The sequence below is a fragment of the Aotus nancymaae genome, unplaced genomic scaffold, assembly GCF_030222135.1.
Source record: "Aotus nancymaae isolate 86718 unplaced genomic scaffold, 86718_ANA_hifiasm-v0.15.2.pri h1tg000062l, whole genome shotgun sequence".
NCBI lineage: Eukaryota > Metazoa > Chordata > Mammalia > Primates > Aotidae > Aotus > Aotus nancymaae.
This window is the reverse complement of record NW_026988476.1, coordinates 20,135,236-20,152,745: the sequence shown is the minus strand read 5'-3', so window position 1 is coordinate 20,152,745 and position 17,510 is coordinate 20,135,236. Positions and strand designations below refer to the sequence as shown.

Here is a 17,510-nt window from a genome sequence, read left to right as displayed (position 1 = left end):
AACCCTCCTTAACAAGGAGCAGGGCTTATGTTTCATCCTGAAAAGCAAGGCTACACTAGGAGAGGTGGCAGGGACTGTGCAATTCTCAGACTAGATGTTGTCATAATTGAGAGCAGAGGGCTGGGAATGACACCTGCCCAGGAGAGCCAGGAAGAAAGTTAAATCTTTAATGGCTGACCTTTTCTAGAGCATTCTTTGTGCCAAGAGCCATGCTAGATGGTTACTTATCTCCCCAAATCGTAACAGTCCCAGAAGATAACCCTCATCCTCTCACTTTACAGATATAGAAACTGAGCTAGAATATCCAAAACAGGTCAACCTCTAGGACTGGTCATTAAATTTCAGGCACACACAGGCTCTTCACAACACCTGTGCAGGTCATGCTCTGTGTAAGTTCAGTGGTTGCTTTCCTGGACTTGTGTCGTACAACTTCACAATCATACAATAGAGTACAAGTATAGGCTCTGGAGGCAGGCTGCCTGGCTTCAAATGTCAACTCCATCAGTTAATAGCTGTGTGGCCTTGGGATAGCCACTTAACATCTCTGGGCCTCACTTTCTTCATTTGCAATGGAGGCAGTAATGACACCTAACTCACAGGCTTTTTAAAATATGGTTTAAATAAGTGAATATTTGTGACCTGCTTGGAACAGTGACTAACTACATAAGTGTTTGATTTGAAAAGAAAATAACCTGCAGCTCTATGGCATCTGACCCAAGTGAGGCCAGCATCCTTTCCTGGGATTGATTTTCAGAACTGGAGACAGCAAGCTCTTTTTTCTACTGGGATTTCTAAATTGGGACTTCTGGTGGCCATGATCCTCACCACGTGGCAAAGGCATCTCTGCTGTAAGAGAATGAGGCCAACATGTAAAGACAGAGACAGGCAGGAAGGAGAGAGAGTCCTGGCAGAGTGCAGTGGCCACTTTCTGTGATTCCTGCAGTCCCTCCTTCCATTCTGTCACTGCCCAGGAATCCTTCCCAGCTCCAGGAGCCTGTCACCCTCTCTTTTATTTTTGTTTAAATTAGGTGGGTTTATCTTCCGTCCCTTGTGATTGAAACAATCCAGGCTAATCAAGGTGCTTTAGATCACAGGTTGCAAAATCAAATACTCTCAGGAGTTGGGAGGTCCTGGGTGTGAAATCACATAGGATGGCAGTGAGTACATAGAGAAACCTTTTTCCACTATAAGAGTAAACAGCGCGCACGTGCAAGGTCAGCAGCACCTGTCTTCTGATGAGGGCTGTCACAGGGAGTGGTAGAAAGTGCGGAGAACATGTCAGTCACTCTATCTGAAAGGCCCAGTCCATCTGGCATGAGAGCCCGGTGTACCAATATCTTCTGTTTCTCCAAAAGAAGCCATGAATCTGTGACTCCCAGTTTATACATGTTGAATCAACATTTGCTCAATATCATGCAACACATCTGCAAACCAAATGTGTCCCCAGGGTTGCGGGTTATCACCAGAGCTGGTCCAGTTCCAGGATTTCCCGTGAGAGGGACTACCCTAAGAGTCTAAACAGAACCAGAGTCCTGGGATTGCAGGTCTTGGATTCAGCCTCTGATGCAGGGTTTCTAGGTTTCCCGGCTCCACTCCCACATCAAAGCTGGCCCCCTTTTTAAAGGGGTTCCCCATGGCTGGTGGACCAGTCCCCTCCTCACCAGCGCCTCAGTGTGGCTTCTTATCCTCAGACTGTATTTCTCTGTGTGCTGAGGGATGTGGTGGTGGTTATGGTGCTAATAGAGGAGGCCTGCCAGCGAAAAGTGAACCCACAGCAACTTGATGCTCCAGTCCTGCTTGGGATTTCAGTAGCTTGTCTAGCTGGAACTTGGGTACCTGGGACCCGCTGCAGGAATGTTAATGGTGAATCAGGCAAAGTGACAGAGAGGAAGGCTTTTCTGGAAGTCTCTGAGGGCAGACCTGGGGGCAGCCATCCAAGACCTATCTTGTCTTGCTGAATCTTTAGCTCTGCTCTACAGAAGCGCCGCTGCTTAAAATAAGGCAGAATGAGGGCAAGCACCAACTTTAATGGGGGAGCAGCAAGTCAGCATTTGGGGCTCACTTTGGAAGGCTCTTTTCTTGTGCTTTTCTTTCAAAAATAAGGAGGAGAAGGCCCTTGTGATGGTCCAGCTCTTGCCTGTGCTGAAGAAACAGCCAAGACGGAATTCTCTGAGAAATACTCCAAGGGTTTGGAGGCAGGGGTTGTTTCTATGTAAAAATGAGAAGAGATCCTGAGACTCCTTGCAGAAGGAAATGAGGTAGGAGAGCTATAAAGCCAAGGGGAAAAGCAGTAAATCCCTCTCCTCCTCAATTGTAGACCATGAAGAGGGAAAGCAGCCGCAGCTCTGCCCAAGGCAGACACGTTTCTGCTTCGTTCACCTGGTGACTCTGCGGGGTGTGGGCCAGGACCTGAGAGATGCCAAATATTCCTGAATGGTCTCACCAAGACCATCCTCCTCTCATTTATTAAGCTAAAGAATTGTAGGGTTCCCAAGGAGGTTTGCAAATGCTGAGACCAGAAGAGAGAGCCCAAGGCTACATCTGGAACTCTCTGAGGTTTTGCCCTGAGAATCAGCAAGGATGTCAGCACGGGGGCAGCAGGCTGTCCCTCTGCCCCTTTTCTCATTGTGAGTATCTTAATCTATCACACAGAGCCTGGTATCAGTAGGAGCTCAAAGAATGCTGCTGAACTGAATTGGAGTAAGACACACAGGAAATGAATTCATCTCTTCTTTCAATAAGTGCATATCTGAGTGGCCTCAGGACCCCCGACGGGTATTCCACGGGAAGGGCACCCCCAGAGTTAACCTACTCAGTACACCACTGCGTCTGTGGTCCTGCTTAACCGGAGTAGGGATGCTGAGCTCGGGGCAAACTGGAAAATGAAAGGTAAGCCCTCGGGGATGCAAAATCTTGTGGCTGCTGAGGACAGAGCTTCACATGAGATGCAGACACAGGTCAGGGAAGTGAAATCCACCTCCTGACAGGATTTCAGGGGAGTTCGGGGTCTAGGTGGATGAGCCGGCCAACAATCTAGACTCTCAGTTCCTCGACATCTATAATTCCAGTAATATCCGCCTATTCTGTATCACGATCACCCTCTCCCAGGGCCTCAGGCTGCTTTCTCCTTGAACTTCACCATCTCACTCTCTATCTACTGCCTTCTGCCCAGTTAGCTGTCTCTGCTTTTTGAGACAATACCAATCCCCATCTCTGGTCCCTTTGTTTCTGACCTATAACTCTTCTCCACCCTTTATAACTCCACCCAATATAGGTGTGAGGACAGCCGGGTCATTGGAACTGCACCCCATATTTCACCCCTTGTCTCAGTCTGTTGGGCTGTTACAACAAAATACCACAGACTAGGTAATTTATACAGAACAGAGATTTATTTTTTCATAGCTCTAGAACCTGGGAAGTCCAAGATGAAGACACTAGCAGATTCAGTGTCTGTGAGGGTCTGTCCCTCATATGCCACCTTCTTGCTGTATCATCACATGGCAGAGGAGGAAGACAGAGACGATTGCTGTGTCTTCACATGGCAGAAGAGAGGGAAGGGCAAAAGAGGCTCCATCTGACCTCTCTTATGAGGTCATTAGTCCCATGCATGAGGAATCATGACTTAATCACCTTCTAAAGGCCCCCTCTTAATACTATTCCATTGCCATTTTTTTCTCTGTCTTTGCTGAGCAAAGACAGAGTTTTTTGTTTCATGGGACAGAGTCTTGCTCTGTCACACAGGCTAGAGTGCAATGGCACAATCTTGTCTCACTGCAACCTCTGCCTCCTGGGTTCATGTGATTCTTCTGCCTCAGCCTCCCAAGTAGCCTCCAAGCAGCTGCGCACCACCATACCTAGCTAATTTTTGTATTTTTAGTAGAGATGGGGTTTCACCATGTTGGCCAGGCTGGTCTCGAACTCCTGACCTTGTGATCCACCCACGTCAGCCTCCCAAAGTGCTGGGATTACAGGTGTGCACCACCACGCCTGGCTCATTTTTGTATTTGTAGTAGAGAGAGACGGGGTTTCACTATGTTGGCCAGGCTAGTCTTAAACTCCTGGCCTCAAGTGATCTGCAGACTTCGGCCTCCCAAAGCGCTGGAATTACAGGCATGAGCCACCTCACCCAGCCAACTTCTGTTTCTTCATCTATAAATGGAGAGGATATCATCTACTTCATTGGGTTGGTTTGAGGATTAATCAGGATAAGGCAGATTAATTACTATGTCCCTGGCATGTAATAAGTACCCAACTCATCATCTCCCTCCTATTTGTGGGCTTATGGGAAGAAAGAAAAATAAAGGATTCTGGAGGGGATGGTAATTGGCAGGGCATGTTCTTCAGGAGATGGGAGAGGATGAGGTCAGCCTCTGGAAGGAGGAGGAATGATTCTTCCTCTAAGACAGGAGGACATGGAGGGAGAGAGGAAGATGCAGATCAAACTGTGAGGTGAAGTGGCCAGAGGTTGTGGAAGTCTACGTCAGAGGGTCTCTCCACCAATGAAGCCCTTCTCAGCCTTCAGCTCTCCAGGCTCCCTTTTACATCATGACAATCAGATATTTGAAGAAGGTTGTCAGGTCTATAAATCACTTTTATAGATGAACATCAGTGGCTTCTTGTGCAGTGTGGTTCCCACACTTAGACCATCCTTCTCTGCGAGTCCTTCCAGTATGTTAAAATGTATCTTAAAAACATGGACCCAGAACTAAGCCTAACATTTTACAAATGGCCTGACCTGTGACAAACCCAGGGGCTACTCTCTCCTCACTAGACACTCCTGACTCTCTCAACACAATGAAAGGTCATTCAGGTTTCCAGCTGCCATATCAGGCCTTAGTCCACCCTGAGCTTGCAGTCAACCAAAATCTCTAAGTCAGTTTCACATACAACACCATCAAATAATATTCCTTTCTCCTTCATCATTTCTTTTCTTCCTTTAATCGCTAAGTACAAAACTCTTTCATTCCTTTAAAATTTTATCATCATTTTGGCCTATCTTTCTGGTCTTTTGGATTTCACTCTCCTGGCCCCAGAGGAGGAAGTTACATTTCAGACCTGTCAGGTGACTCAGCCCCACTGACACAAAGTGTCCTTGTTAGTTACATCCAGGTGCCTCTGATTTCCTTGGGGACAACCAGGACTGTGCAAAGATGCTTTAATCCTTTTTAATATCTGTGAGGATGCACAGGGAGGTGGATGCTAACCTAGGCCAAGGATGCATGTCTCCTTTGGAGAACTGGGGCTTCCTGAGGAGCTGAGAGACACGGCTCTCAGAAAAGGCTCTGAGTAGTATCTGCTTTCAAATCCAAAACCACTCTTGGGAAATGAGACTCATTGTATAGAAAAGGAGATACCCTTGCTGTTAGCAAATGGAGACAAGACTTCTAGATAACAAGTGCTGGTGCTCAGTGAGTGCTGAATGAATATAGAATGAATAAATGAGCAACTGAATGAATAAGACATAAGTGTGGATGGTTTTGAAGCCCCTGTTAATCTGGGCCATACTTTGCTGGGCAGTAAACTTGCTGTACAGTGTGGAGGAGCATGACCCTGGGGTTGGAGTGGTGGCTGCCGAAGGCACGGAATGGAGGACGTGGGTGCCCAGAAATCAAAGAGCTGCCTTCAGGGTCTGGTAGCAGAGGATCAGGCTCTGGAAATCTGTGGTCTTCCTCCTGGTCTCCTGGCATCTTGTTTTACTCTCCTGTGGACATTTTATTCTGCTCTCTGTCCCTCACTCTTCATTTCTCCTGAGAAAAGCTCATCTGAAGATGAATTCAAAACAAAATAGTTTGAAAAACCAGTTGTTTCACTCTTATATTGCCAAGAAAGATTTGATGTAAGACCAGTTGCCAGGAAGCTCTATGTGATTCACAGATACGACTGCTTCCAGCAGCTAGGAGTACAACGGAGAGAGGGAGCTGGCGGACACACGTGCCGTTGTCTTGTCTTGGAGAGGGGCACACTGAGGCAGAGCCTCGGCGAGGAAGCAGGAGGTGACAGGAACAAACAGGAGGCACCACTGCGACTGTTTCCAAGGACACTGTGCTGCCCGAGACTCCCCCAGCCTGCCCCAAGTGACCCACATCACATCCTCACCATCCTTTAGGAGAAATGAGAGGATTTTAAAACCAGCCTCAGGTGAGCACAGTAGCTCATTCTTGTAATGCCAGCACTTTAGAAGGCCAGGGCAGGAGGATTGGTTGAGGCTAGGAGTTTAAGACCAGCCTGGGCCACATAGCAAGACCCCCATCTCTGAAAATAAATAAATAAAAGAAAATAAAAATAAAAACCATTATCTTCAAAGACATTTACAATTACAGGCGCGCTGCCTATGAAGCAGCTGTTCTTTATGCCTTTACTTTCTGAATAAACTTACTAAAAAAAGAAAAAGACATTTAGAATTATAAATGTGAGAGGCAGGAACCCAGATTCTTACCTTGATTATTCTTTGCTTTGGTTTTAGAAACTGACACGAAATAACCCTTTGAAATAATTCTTATTTTCTTTAATAGAGTGTAAACTCCTTGAGGGCAGGGACAATGTCTTTTTCACCTCTGTGATCCTCCAGCGTGCTTATATCCCTTATACATAGTAAATGCGTCGTAAGTATTTAATAATAATAACGGCTTTTCTTACCCAGAATGTTCAGGCACATGTTTCACTAATACTTGCTGAGTCCCCACCATGCTCCAACCAGCATTTTAAGCACTCCGCAAGGGTTAACTAGTGAATGTTGAGGTTGAGTTCCTTCCCTAAAGATAGTTTGTCACATGGTTGTTAATGACTTGCCAAAGCGCTTTGGAGAATCCAGTTACAGTGCTCCTGAGCTGCAGAAGGAGCTCTGGGACCCGACAACCTTGTGTGGAATTCCATGGTTCTCTTATTCATAAACGAACCCTCTATATCGACTGGTAGTGAAACATATCAAGAAACATTTCCCACTGTAGTTTTTCACGAAGAAAGCTACTATTGTTTAATCTCAGCTGAGACAGGGTCATGTAGGGACGCAGCTCCCTTGCCTAATCTCCGGCTCCCTGGAAGTTTCCTAAAATGTTTCTGCCTAAATCACTGTAAGTCCAGCTGTCCATGAGGCATTGAAATGGGATTTGAGAACTTATTCCCTGAGGGTAGTGATCTCTAAATGGTCTGGATGGAGAGACATAGGGAAGCTTTTCCCAGGTAGTCCCAAGCCATTCTCTCAGCATTTATAACAGGAGGGTGTCTTTACTGATGTGTCTGGAATTAATTATTCTTTTCCGCAGTGGCCTTCATTGGCATCACCAGCAGTGGAGCTATTCCAGTGAGGATGTTTGCTGTGGCACATCACAGAGACTCCTAGTATCCCCCAAATATCCTTTTCGCTCTTCTCCCTTAGTGATGGGCCCGCAACATGAAACTGGCGCTCAGAATGAAGCATGGCTTTTCCAGCCTCCCTCACTGGTGGAGTCTCCGTGTTCCAGCCAGGGCAGTAAGTGAGAGCGGCAAGTGCAGCATGGCAAGGGGGAGGGGAGGGAAGGGAGTCATGGAAAGTACATGCCAAACGCAGGATGGGGAGGAAGCAGAGTAAAGAGATCCTGGTTCATGACCACCTCAGGAAGACTAAGTCCAGACTTCATTCACCTGAGAAGGAAATGGACTTCTCTTTTTGTTTAAACCGTTTGTGGGCAGAGAGTAGGGTCTTTCAAAGCTGAATCCATTGAAGATAAAGCAGAGTTTAAAAAAAAAAAAAAAGAAAGAAAGAAAAGCTGAATCCAGTTCTCACTGGCACCCAGGTAGGGCATGAGGTTGCCTGCCCCACTGAAGTCAACTTCAGCCTGAAGACTGGGAGGCTTCTGGAAGTGGCACACTTGCTCCAAGTGAGGGCCGGGATCCCGATGCCAGTCTCCATGGCCGCTGCTGAACAACTCTTAGAGTGGGGGATTCAAACACAGAAGGGATCCCTGGGGAGAAAACCTCGCCATTGTCCCAAAATTCTGTGTGACTGGAGTGAGTCTCTCAGCCTCTTTTTTAAGGCTGTGTTGCTAAAAGCACAGTGGAGACAGATCACCTGGCTATGATGAAGGGAGGGGAATGGTTGTAAAGAAGAGGGAGAAAGTGGAAGACAGTGTTTTATAGACTAAGCCTCCCCTCCTAGGTTTTCCTGTTCTTTCCTCCTGCCTCTTTTTTTCTTTTACCTGAAGAAATATCTTGCTTTTTAAAAATTTTATTTCTAGGCTGGGTGGGGTGGCTCACGCCTATAATCCCAGCACTTTGGGAGGCTGGAGTGGGCGGATCACCTGAGGTCAGGAGTTCAAGACCAGCCTGGCCAATATGATAAAACCCCGTCTCTACTAAAAACAAAAAAAAATAGCCAGGAGTGGTAGCGAGTGCCTGTAGTCTCAGCTAGTCAGGAGGCTGAGGCAGGAGAATCACTTGAACCCAAGAGGTGGAGGTTGCAGTGAGCCGAGAATGTGCCATTGCACCCCAGCCTGGGCAACAAGAGTGAAACCCCATCTCAAAAAAGAGAAAAATTATTTTTAATTTATGTATTTTTAGAGATGGTGGTCCAGTTATGTTGCCCAGTCTGGTCTCAAACTCCTGGCCTCAAGCGATCCTCCCACCCCAGCCTCTGAAAGTGCTGGGATTACAGGCTGGAGCCACTACACTGACCACACATTGCTTTTGATTGCTAGAAACCAGTTGATACTTCAGACTTGAGCCAGCTGGTGCTCAGTTCTCTTTAATTGCAAGTGATATAAACTCCAATTCAAATGGACTTCAGCAAAAAGGATAATTCATCAGCACATATAACCGGAAGTTCAGGGGCTTCACACGCTGCTGGATTCGGGAGCTTCGACCCATCATCAGGACTCAACTCTCACAGTTGCTTTGCCTCTGTGGCTCTCCCTCCCCCTGAGAGTGGCAAGATGGCTACCAGCATCCTTAGGGTCACACTGGAACAGGTTAGCAGTCCCTGTGGAAAGCTAGACACTTTCCCAATAGTTACAAATATTACATACATATATAAACAAAGCGTCCTGGGACTGATTTATTTGACCGACTTGGGCCACGTACCAGTTCCTGAAGGCCTTGTTGATTGCCAGGCCTGGGTCAGTTCTGAATCTAGGTGGGGTCAGCCTCACCAGAACAGCATAGTGAGTTTTGGGGGAGGAGGCAGAATATGCAAATAAAAACCAGGACAATGCTGAGCAGACAAAATAAAGGTTTTTTTTTTCCCCTATTACAACCAGGGGTCACCTGGATTTCATAAATCCTGCCCAGGAGGCAAAACTGGCTTACTAATTTCAGTGTTCTTTATTAGAAAGACACACACAAGAAAGACACAGGAAGAGAAACCAGAAGACGGAGGGGAGGATGGAGCCTCTAAGGGTAGGAATTCTTTTTTTTTTTTTTTTTTGAAATTTTGTTTTCATTTGAGACAGGGTCTCACTCTTTCGCCCAAGGTAGGGTGCAGTGGCGCAGTCATAGCCCACTGCAGCCTCGACATCCCTGGGTTCAGGCAATCCTCCCACCACAGCAGGCTCCCCAGTAGCTGGGACCACAAGTGCATCCCCACGCATAGCTAATTTTTGTATTTTTGTTTTTTAGAGACGGGGTTTTGCCATGTTGCCCAGGCTGGTCTCAAACTCCTGGGCTCAAGCGATCCGCTGGCCTTGGCCTCCCTAAGTGCTGGGATTACAGGCATAATCACGGCACCCAGCTGAGTGCTGTAAGGGTCTTTTCCAAGCTGAGTGATGTAAGGGTCTGGGTTAGGCAAGGAAGATGCTAAAGGTGTGGCCACTTGCTGTACGTTGTAGTGGGGGCCTTAGAAATATATAGAAGAATGCCTTCTGAATAATCATTTCTTCTTTGAAATCATGGCAAAATCTCCCTGACACGAGGGCTGGGTGAAAGAGCAGTGAGGCAGGGGATGAGGGCCTGTGCCTGAGGTATCCCTGCAGATCCAGTGCAGCGGGATGTGCAGGTAGGTCTCCCTTCCCAGGGCACAAAGCTGGGTGGGGAACAGCTGTCAGCACGAGGCACACCCCACCCCACCCTGCCCATGCATCAGAAACCTTAGGGAAATGCCCAGATGCTCCACCCCAAGGAAAACGTTGAGGCCCCACAGCCAGGACTGCCCTGTTTGTGTCTAAAAGTTGCCCCAGCCCAAATTTACAGCTGGGAGGATCAGAAGGTCAATCTCTGTCTTCTCCCAGAAGGAAATCATACCCATAGTTACCACTGAGAGCAGGGCGGGCCGTTTGCACTCCTCGTCCTACCTCGCCATCACCTTAGGAAGCAGCCGTTCTCCTTGTCCTTATTGTAGAGGAGGAAGCCTGGGTGGCCTGCAGTTCTGGGGACCTGTACAAGCTCACAGGACTCTTCATCACCATAACACCGCCCTCACCCTAAAATAAAAATGATCAAACCTGTCCTGATGTCACCAGCACCGGTATTGGTCTTTGTGGGAAAGAAAAATAGGGCCAGGGCTGCAGCACCACTGTGTCTGCCCAGCTCTCGCAGCCTGGAGAACACCATTGGGTTCCCTCCCACACGTGCTCGCGGGCTGCCCGCCTGCCTCACCTACCTGCTCAGGGTGGGGCTTGAGGGTGGCCCCTGGGAAGAGTAAGAACTGGGCCAAGCCGGAGATGTCCCTCCCTATTTTAAGGCACCGCCTTTTCCCTTCTTCCGCCATCCTGGGTGCCTGGATATTTGGGATTAGAAACTACATTGGAAATGTAATCTTTCTTCAGTTTGGGGCTGAGAACTGGGGATTGGGACTTTAAGTTTATAGCATAGCCTTTCCTTATACTATTTCCTAAAATCAGTTAGGATTACAGTCATCTCCCAGAAAAACCAAGAAGGAAGACCCTTGGAGGTTCAACCTAGAGAAGAAATATTCTCATGGAATAAACCAAAAATAATTGTTATTTTTTAAAAAATCAAGACTAGAAGTCTCTCAACATTTAAGCTTTACAGACAAATAGAATCTGAGCCACAGGGTTAAACATCACAAATGACACACAGTAACAAATATTGAAGACACTGTAATGCAAAAGCAACAGAAACAGCACCAGAAATGCTGCTGAGGCCACCATTTAATTAATGCAAGTTGAACATATGGCTTTGGTTACATGTGGTTCCAGGCCAGAGGCATGAAAGTCAGTGTTTGTGGGAAAGCCAGGAGGAAAAGCTCCTCCCCCCTGCCCCCACCTTGTCACTCCAATTTCTGGTGCCCCGATCTCAGGACACGGCCTCCCATTTCACTCCTGCACCAACCCCACTCTTGTAACATGGCACATGCAAAATTGTGAGCTTCTTCAAAGCACAAATATTGCCTTCTTCATTTTAGAATCCATGATGTGCTTGAGGAGAGAATGAATGAATGCTCAAACGTGAATGGAGAGAGACAGAGGAAGGGCAGGTCTATGTAAAGAAACTTATTTTTTCCTAGAAAATCATTGATGAGCCTGGAGGCTGAACAAAGGTAACAGTTCTTTTATTATTATTTAACTTATTAAGTTATTAGAAAAAGTGAGAGAGTGAGTCGAGGTCTTTGGATTGGAAGAAGAAGGGACCCACTGAGTTTTCTCCAGGACTGTGGAGTTTGTTTTACAGCCACATGTGGATAAAAAACTAAGGGCCACAGACCAAAGGACAGGTGTGATGGCAACGCTGGAAAAGACACACAGTTCAGCCTGTGGGAGGAAGGGGAGCAGCAGAACCTGTGTGGAGCCTGACAGAACCCAGGACACCACTCAGGAACTGAGAGGTTTTTCGAGATCAAACACAGTTCTACAACAGACATTCTGTCTTCTTGCCCCTCAGCAGGCGGGCCTCCAAGCTCCGTGCGCCGTGTGGAAAACTCAGGTGTTCTGTGCCTCCAAGCTTCATGCGCCGCGTGTAAAACTCAGGTGTTCTGTCTCTGCCGGGATCTTCCTCCTGCTGCTTATTTAAGGGTCTGATGCTTCGGGGCCTCAAGTGCCTGCTTTTTCTCTCCTTTATTACCAAGTCTTCACTCTAAGCAATTTGCCAAGACAGAGAATCTCACTGGCCTGGTTGGGCTGAGCCTTCCTTCACTGGCTAACCAACCAGGAAGTGGGCTGCTGCCTGGATCAGGTGCATGCCACGGTTCATCCAGCCCCGTGCCCAGAGCTCTAGGGTTAGGCACAAGACCCTGTGTGTGGGCAGAGGCTCTTAGCAGGGGCCGAGAGCATTGTAGGCATCTTGAGGGCCAGTCCTCAGCCCTAGGCCACAGATACAGCATGATCAAAATGTGAGGGGGCAAGGGCAGAGATTATTTGGAATAACGTGTTGAGTTTGTACACTTTTGACAATTAAAAGCCCTATGTCCCCCTGATGCCATGCAGGTACTCCAGAGGAGCCACTTGGGACACAGAATCAACGATGGACGCTTGGTGTGCATTGCAAGCTGGTAGTGTATTTGTGGGACTCTACAGGGAGAGGAATATGAAGACTTGACAAGAGATGGTGAGTGTGTATCAGTGAGGTAGGTAACTCATTAATAAGGGACTTTGCAAGGTGGCAACTCTGGTTCAAAGAGGTTATGAGAACAGAGTTTGTGTAGGCAGAACAAAAAGGAATGCTGACGTAAGATCACAAAGTTAGATACAAAACTGGTTAATGTGCTACAGGGCAGCAAAACTGTAACTTTTGGGGTAAATTTTCTGACCAAATAGGAATCATTTGTATCTCTGCAGAACAGAAAAACATTTACTTCTTTTTTTTGAGACAGTATCTGGCTCTATTCCCCAGGCTGGAGTGCAGTAGCATGATCCTGGTTTACTGCAACCTCCACCTCCTAGGCTCAGGCCATCCTCCCACCTCAGCCTCCAGAGTAGCTGGGACTATAGGTGCACACCACCATGCCCAGCTAGTTTTTGTATATTTTGTAGTGAAGGGGTTTTGCTGCCATGTTGCCCAGGCTGGTCTGAAACTCTTGAGCTCAAGCCCACCTCAGCTACCCAAAGTGCTGGGATTACAGGCGTGAGCTACTGTACCCAGACAGCACTTACATTTTTAAAGTTTATACACGGTACCATCTAATGTGATTTTGTTTTTTATTTTTTAAAATTGATATGGGAATCTTGCTATGTTGCAGACACTGTTCTTATAAACTCCTGGCCTCAAGCAATCCTCCCATCTTGGCCTCCCAAAGTGCTAGGATTACAGGCATGAGCCAGGGTTCCTGGCCTGATTTCAGAGTTAAGAATGTTTGGACTCTATTTTATGGTAAAAAGTAAGTCAAAGTTACCTTCCCCTAGATAGCCAAATGCCTCTCAGATGGGCTTGTTAGACATTGCTTTAATTTAATATGGAAAGGACTTTTCGCTTCCCCTTCTCCAAGTTTCAATAATTCTTAACAGAAGGAAACAGCAACAAAATTTTGCTGCAGTAGGTATTAAAGAAGAGAAAACAATCATGAATGCTGGAGTCAAAATGCCCAAGGGCGGAGGCACCACCAGGGTTCTCTCCCTGGCTTGGCTGCGCACCAGGAGTGTGACCTGGAATCTGATCTCACTGGAGCTCAGTGTCCTCGTCTATAAAATGGGCTATTGAACTACACACTTGGCAGGTCTTTGCCCTAAAGGTCATTTTCAAAATAAAAAATTGTGCCACTTCCCTTTTCTCACATTAACCCTAAGAGGAAGCAGGAAGCCCGCACACGGAAGCAATTTGTGCGCAGACGTTCCTGGGCTAGGAGAGGAGCCTTCGGGTTGCTGCAGAGACGGTCGCCCGAGCCTGCTGCACCTTTACCGGCGGTGCGGAGAACTGCAGCGCGGCTCGGCGCGCACGGGCTCGCGGGTGTTCGAGGGCTGCGCAGCCACCGCTGTGTGCAGGACGGGGAGTGGCGGCTGATATGGCCGCTGGGCGTCCCAGTGCCCGGCTGGGGGCCCCGCCCTGCCTCTATCTCCGAGGCCCACCGCCGGTGCCTCCCTGCAGGGCGGCTCCCCCAAAAACTGCCCGCAGCCAGCCCCGCGGAGCTGCACCCGCCCCCAGGACCGGCCCCTCGCGGACAGGGCCAGGACTTCCCTAGGCGGCTGCAGCCGTGAGCCACCCCTGTTTCGTTAAACCTACACTCTGCCATTCACGCCGCACTTGCCCGTTGCCATGGGCGTTTTCTGTGTTGTTGACACAAGCAGGGACACGGAATCCCTTGACTTTGAGTTGCAGATCATGGGTGTTGGCGTCTCCCCTGTGTTACCGGGAAGGGTGGAAGGGGCTGCAGCCTCCATTCTCACTTTCCTTGTCAAGGAGTTGGCTAAGCACCAAGAGTTTTCTCTTAGGCTTCTCTCAGGTCCCCTTTCCATAAGAGGTGAAAAGTTTTCAGAGAGGTGGGCAGCTTTCTCTCTATTCTCAAGGGACCACTTCACACACCCCTTTTCACCTCCAGAGTAGATGGAACTGTGGAACCATGGAACCCTGCCCGCTGTTGCTTCTGTCATCCCCTACTGGGACCACAGCCACAAAAGCCCTAACTCTCTCCAGCCTGATCCCAACAAGAGTAAGCGAGGAGGAGGCAGAGACCAGGAGGACAGCAAGAGGCTTGAACCCGCAGAGAGGGCCTGGGAACACAATGCTGAACGTGGGTCCAACCACTGCTTCTCAATGGGGTGGGAGACTGGTGTGGGGAGAGTCGTGGGCATTTAGGGCAGGACAGTGTCCCCCTCCCCAAAGTGGGGGGGCTTAGGAAAGGGCTGCATTGCATCATCGTATCTAGCTGCTCCCACCCCCGCGACCCCTATGTATGGAATGCAAGTAGCACCTCCCCATCTTTGTGACAACCCAAAATGCCACCTCCTATGTCCAAGCACCCTCTAGAGAGTGAGGTGTTTCCTTAGGTTGAAAACCACTGTTAGATCATTCCTAAAATATATCTCAAAAGACATCAGTTCCTTAAGATGTAAGTAGGTGTTATATGAAAAGAGTAGCATGCTGATATCAGTATCATGTTAGGTTTGGGAAATAGTGGGTTAAAAAGTGGAACAGGATTTATTTACAGGACCTCTCAGAACCTTTAATATATAAAAATATATGTTTAGTGTTTTTGTTTTGTTTTGTTTTTGAGATGGAGTTTCGCTCTTATTGCCCAGGCTGGAGTGCAATGGCATGATCTCAGCTCATCGCAACCTCCACCTCCCGGGTTCAGGTTATTCTCCTGCCTCAGCCTCCCGAGTAACTGGGATTACAAGCATGCACCACCAAGCCTGGCTAATTTTGTATTTTTTAGTAAAGATGGGGTTTCTCCATGTTGGTCAGGCTGGTCTCAAACTCCCAAACTCAGGTGATCCACCCACCTTGGCCTCCCAAAGTGCTGGGATTACGGGTGTGAGCCACCGCCCCCCAGTCATAAATATATGTTTTGAATCACCAAGAGGGAGAGGGAGTATGCAGATCCCCAAATTTAATTGGCTCTGGAATTCTTTCTTTGTGGGACCGTTTTGAGTAGAACCCACCTTAGATACCTGTGAACTACATTTTGTTGTCCAGAGCACTCTCTGGGGACTTCTGTATCTTCCCAGTGTGAAGTGCAAGAGTGAGCAGTCAAAAGACCCTTATGTTCTTACTGAATTGAATCACCTAGAATGTGTGAAGATACCAGGAAGGAGGCCAGAGCCTCAGGAAACCGCTGCAAAGATGACCTCACAAAGAAACCATTGTGGCGAGGCTTCTGGAGCACTCGAGGTGATGTGACGTGTCCTGTTCCTGAGAGCGGGCCGTCCGGCTGGCGCCTGCAGCTTACATGGCTTGGGGAAAGGAAAATAGCCCAGGTGTTTGGAAGAGAAGTATGTGTGGATGGAATTATTCAAATGCTGACGGATGGATTGGGTCTCCTCTCCCGCTGGACTGGCAGCCTCTGTGTGGAAGGCTTTGCCCAGGAGATGGGTCACAGCAGCTCTGGTGAGATGCTGGAAACATAAGCCCAGGCAGATATAATGGCAGCGAGTCACAGTAAACCAACAGCCATCAGGTGCTCAGGAGGGAAGCCGAAGCCAGGGGACTCACTGTGCGGAGCTAAGCGAGGAGTAGGACTCTGCTGTTCTGCAAAACACAAAGAGCAGAGTGTTTAAGCCCAAGGATCAGCTTCCTCTAAATGGAAGCCCAAGCTGTGCACGCTGAGCTCCAGGTCTGGGGATACAATCACCTGCCACATGCAGGAGGGTGCCACCCAAACATACCCATTTCTCCCGGGGTGTAGGCAGGGGCAGGGGAGACAGGGCCCTACCACTTTCTGTGTAAAACTGGGTGAGCAGCCCAGTGCCTGTCGGGCCAAAGCACCTCACCTGCACCCTCCCAGCCTTGTAATCTGCGTTCTGCTTGCCATGTGCTCTGTGCTAGTGAAACTGCCCTCAGAGCAGAAATACACTGTTGGCTCTTAAGTTTTTCCAGACTAACCAGACTGGCCAATGCCTGCGGCTCTGTGTTCAAAATAAAAGTGCCTAAGAAAGAAAAGAAGAGTGCAAGTAGGCAGTCCCCACTTCTCCAGGGCTGGTGGGCTCTGAGGATCCTGCCTCGGCCTGTTGAACAGCCCAGAGTAGCTTTGAAAAAAAAAAAGCCTGAACAACCTTTTTTTGCACATGGGTCACAGTCAAGCTTCTTAAACTTGGATGACAGTAAACCTATGACTAACTAGATAATGAAAGCCACAAGTCTGGAGGCCCGGGCAGGGCTCTGCTGTGGAATCTCCAGTGGCCTATTCTGTATGCCAACGTCTCTTGTCTTCCCCATAGCAGAAATGCTTTCGTGAGTTTGAAACCCTCTGTGGTGACCTCTACATCTTCTCAAGATCAGGTCTCCACTTGTTCATGGCTTCATGCCCCTACCCTGCATCCCTGTCCACTGCAAGGAAGGAGGAAATCTAACCCACCCGCCACAGCGCAGCCCACACTCACCACCCTGCCCGACAGAAACATGACGGAAGGTTTCCAACTAAAACCAAAGTTACTCAGCAAAGCTTCCTGCCAGGCAGTTGTGCTGGAGGGCGCAGCGTGCCTCCCTCAGCCTTTTCTGTTCTATGAAACTTCTCTGCTGTAAGCACTTGAGAGCCTCCCCACTTCCTGGGGAGAGTGGATAGAACTTCAAAGCAGGCACAGCTACAGCTTCGAAGTCCCTGGGTTGCTTCAAAGACTCTGTCTCCTCCCAGTCTGAAGTTTCTGGTGAATGTTTCTCCCTCATTTCTGAAACAACAGATAGAGCTGCTGAAGTTTACAACGTCCCCGAAGGCATTTCGGTGTTTCTGTCTTTAATCTAGGGCCCAAGTGAGCACCCACAAGAATTCCCCAGACCCTGACCGCCTCAGGATGCGTCCTGCAATTTACATCCCGGAGATGCCTCTGCCTTCACTCCACTCTGGTGCCTCCGCCTCCACTGCAGCCACCTCTTGGGCCACCCGTGCCTCCTCCCTTCTCTCCATCATGCCAAAAAGTGCCCTCGTCCTCTGACAGTGGAAGATGGGATGCAACTAAGGGTCAGGATGGTCTACGTGATTTTTGTACACTATTCCAGAA

General features: G+C 48.4%; 1 long non-coding RNA gene and 1 pseudogene across 1 annotated transcript in view; both read left to right on the top strand.

Moving 5' to 3' along the window:
• LOC135270402 (uncharacterized) overlaps window positions 1-10,413 on the top strand; it is a 29,486-nt gene extending 19,073 nt beyond the window's left edge. Inside the window, exons 3-5 of the long non-coding RNA XR_010338538.1 lie at window positions 7,376-7,468; window positions 7,773-7,856; window positions 10,307-10,413. This is a non-coding gene — a long non-coding RNA (uncharacterized LOC135270402). The remainder of the gene's footprint in view (window positions 1-7,375; window positions 7,469-7,772; window positions 7,857-10,306) is intronic.
• A 3,109-nt stretch (window positions 10,414-13,522) lies between these two features.
• LOC105719908 (uncharacterized) lies at window positions 13,523-14,135 on the top strand (annotated as a pseudogene).
• The last annotated feature ends 3,375 nt before the right edge of the window (window positions 14,136-17,510 follow it).